This window comes from Pseudorca crassidens, chromosome 1, assembly GCF_039906515.1.
Source record: "Pseudorca crassidens isolate mPseCra1 chromosome 1, mPseCra1.hap1, whole genome shotgun sequence".
In the NCBI taxonomy this organism is placed as follows: Eukaryota; Metazoa; Chordata; class Mammalia; order Artiodactyla; family Delphinidae; genus Pseudorca; species Pseudorca crassidens.
This window is the reverse complement of record NC_090296.1, coordinates 104,288,229-104,292,361: the sequence shown is the minus strand read 5'-3', so window position 1 is coordinate 104,292,361 and position 4,133 is coordinate 104,288,229.

The following is a 4,133-nucleotide window of genomic DNA, read 5'->3' as shown; positions in this document are numbered from 1 at the left end:
TTGTTTATGTTCTTTATGTGGTTAATGTACAGGTTACAGTTTTCAAGGAAATAAAATTGGCTTGGTAACTGATTGGATATAGTAGATAATGGATAGTTTAACTGTCTAAGGGCTTCCAAATATTAAACCAAATAATTCTCAATTCTGAATACTTTTTAATAATTACTATAAATAATGGTAAGCCAATTCTCATTTTTCTTTTTAAGATATTTAACTCTTATAATTTCTTCCTTCTTATCCTTTTTCTCTCTTCCTTAAACACCGTGCTAGAATTTAAAATTGAATGAGTTTAACTTATCTCCACATTTTAGTTTTTTATTCTGTAGGTAAATAGTAAGACGGGTAGAGGTTCTATCAAACAGTCCATGTTATTGTTGGCCATTCTTTTCAGGGATCATGCTAAATGTCATTTGTGCATTGTATAAAGAATGTTATCAGTATATAGACCTACTATTAGTAGAAATTATGTATGGCAGGCTTTCTTGAATAATATGTATTGTAAGTTTGTTTCCTATTAGTGTTATGCTTCAGATTCTTTTAAATAAAGCTAGTTTTTAAAGAGAAAAATAACTGTTTTTTAAATGCTTGACTTTTATCAAGACAAGTAGGCGTTGAACAGTCTTGGCTTTGGGTAGGAGATGTCCTAGGAAACATTGAGCAGGGCAGTAGCGTACAATTTACCAGGAATTTACTTTTGTTGTTGTTGTTTATTTATTTATTTATTTATTTTTGGCTGTGTTGGGTCTTCATTTCTGTGCAAGGGCTTTCTCTAGTTGTGGCAAGCGGGGGCCACTCTTCATCGCAGTGCGTGGGCCTCTCACTGTCGTGGCCTTTCTTGCTGCGGAGCACAGGCTCCAGATGCGCAGGCTCAGTAGTTGTGGCTCACGGGCCCAGCCGCTCCGCGGCATGTGGGATCTTCCCAGACCAGGGCTCGAACCCGTGTCCCCTGCATCGGCAGGCGGACTCTCAACCACTGCGCCACCAGGGAAGCCCAAACCAGTATTTTTGGACAGGCTTTGCTATATACAACTTGTTTTTCCTGTGAAGTTTATACATAACACTGAGTCCTGAGTTTCCTTAAGAAAATGTGAACATATCTCTATTTTGATTTTTACAAATTAGGACTCCAGTTTTGTTAATAGAAAATTAATTGGAGAGGAGTGCTACAATCTCAGCAGCTTAGTGATCCCTGAAGTAGAGACACCACTGTAGCAATATTAAGAACAAACTTGCCTGAATGATAAAATTAGTTTTACAAAAGACATCCAAAGTTTGCTTGAAGCAACCATCAGGTGCCTTGAGTAAAAAGAGAATGCATAAAATGTGAATGTATCAGTTGATGCAACTTGGTATTAGAGGTAATAAAAGTGACAAAAATACAAGATAAAATTTGAATGCACAAAAGATTTATATAAATGTGTGGAAGGAAAAAAAACAGGAAAAGTGTATCTTACCTGTTGTAGGAAAGAGAAAAGATGTACAGAGACTTCTGATCAAATAACATGAATTGATGCTCTAAGGTATCCCTTTGTTTCAAACATATAGCAATAATAAATATAAAAAGATACAATTGGGTTCAAAACCAACATAAATACATCCCAGGACAAGAAATAAAGAAAAAAGCATAAATGATGCTGAAGGAGCATCCTGCCTGACTCTGAGTCCAAAGCAGAAATTTGCAGTCAAAAATTCTAACCTGGCAGGGTAATGAGGTCTAAAGTGCTACTACATTTCAAAACTTAAGAGATGCAATAACACAATACTTAATGGGAAATGTATAGCTTTAGATAATTTTTAAGCCCAAAATATAATGCTAAGTGTTGATCTCAAGAGGATAAGAGAAGAATAAAAAATCCTAAGGAAAGTAGAAGGAAGGAAACAATAAAGAAAATAATAGGAAGTAAAATAGAAAACAAACACTAGAGAGGAATAATAGGGCCACAAATAGGCGATTTTTATCTTTAAAAGATAAAAGATTTTATTTTATTGGGTTGGCCAAAAAGTTCGTTCAGGTTTTACCATAAGATGTTATGGAAAAACCCAAATGAACTTTTTAGCCAACCCATATTTTAAAAGATTAATAATATTGATGAGCCTCTGGTGAAACTGATTTAAAAAGAAATGGCCGACAGAAATAACAGGAATGTAAAAAGGGCAAAAAACATAGCACTGCTTTAAGCCTGGAGGGAGCTGGGATTCCTCTGCACTGCTGCCCCACATGTGAAAAAGGTTAAAAAGCAAACCTAGCTCCAACCGATACCTGGGACTCCAGCTTATAGGCCTAACGTGGCAGAAGTGCACAGTTTTGTAATTTGCTCAGTTGATAACTGGTGTACAGTATCACCAAAGAATTAGAAACTAAATTAGCATATAACACTTGGCTGAATTGTAGTCCCTAGGACACAAGTTAGAGGCAACTTAAAACTGCTAGAAAGGAAAGGATGAACCTAAAGGAAAGAAACAAAAATAAAGAAAAAAAAACCCCACTCTAAATCAAAATTCCAAAACATATGAAGAAAACTAATGATAAAAACAGCCAACCAACATCTTTTAAAATTTGGATCCACTCAAGATGAAAATGACAGCATAGCCTGAAAAAGACTTTAAAGAGAAGTACCATTCAGGATCCTGAAAGGTAAACTAAAGAATTAAAATTACAAAACCCAGTATGTAGATATTCATTCATTCAACATTTACTGAGTGTTATTTATATGTCAGGCACTGTTGTAAATGCTAAGAATATAGTGGTAAATCAAACAGACAAAAATCACTACACTCATGAAGTTTTTATTCTGTAGAGACAGAAAATAAGTAAACTAAAAGTGTATTAGAGAATAAGTGCTAAGAAGAATAAGAAAGGGAATGGGATAGGAAATGCTGAGCCTGGTAGCGTGAAAGGTGCTAGATCAAATAGTAAGAGTATGTTTCATTTTGTAAGAAACTGCCAAACTGTCCTTCAAGTGGCTGTACCATTTTGCATTCCCACCAGCAATGAATGAGTTCCTCCACATCCTCACCAGCATTTGGCGTTGTCACTGTTCTGGATTTTGGCCAATCTAATATGTGTGTAGTAGTGGTATCTCATTGTTTTAGTTTGTATTTCCCTGATGACATATGATGTGGAGCATCTTATCATATGCTTATTTATATCAACTGTGTATCTTCTTTGGTGAGCTGTCTGTCAAGGTTTGGCTCATTTTTTAATCAGGTTGTTTGTTTTCTAATTGTTTCCATTTTAAGAGTTTATGTATTTTGGATAACAGTCCTTTATCATATGTATCTTTTGCAAATATTTTCTCCCATTCTGTGTCTTGTCTTTTCATTCTCTTGATAGTGTCACCCACAGAGCAGAAAAATTTTATTTTAATTAAGTCCAGCTTATCAATTATTTCTTTCATGAACCATGCCTTTGGTGTTGTACCTAAAAATTTATCACCAAAGTCAAGGTCATCTAGATTTTCTCCCATGTTATCTTCTAGGAGTTTTATAATTTTGCATTTCACATTTAGGTCTGTGATCCATTTTGAAATCACTTTGTGAAGGTTATAACCGCTATGCCTAGATTCACTTTTTTGTATGCGGATGTCCAGTTGTTCCATTTGTTGAAAAGACTGTCCTTTCTCCATCACATTGCTTTTGCTTCTTTGTCAAAGATCAGTTGACTGTATTCCTGTGGGTGTATTTCTGGGTTTTCTATTCTGTTCCACTGATGTATTTGTCTATCCTTTCACCAATACCACACTGCCTTGATTATTGTTCTTCAAACTTGATCTATAAATTTAATGCAATCGCAATCAAAATCCTAGCAAGTTATTTTGTGGATATTGACAAATTGATTTTACAGTTTATATGGAGAGGCAAAATACCCAGAATAGTCAACACATTACTGAACAAGAACAAAGTTAGAGGACTGACACTACCCAACCTCAAGACTTGGCACAAGGTTGGCTAAGTCTTCTTGGAGATTTCTAGGGTGGTAGTATGTCTGGCTTTATAGAATGAGTTAGGAAATATAGTCTCTGCCTCTATCTTCTGAAAGAACTGTAGAGAATTGGTATAATTTCTTCCTTAATGTTTGGTAGAATTCACTAGTGACCCCCATCTGGGCCTGGAGCGATCTGTTCTGGAAAGTT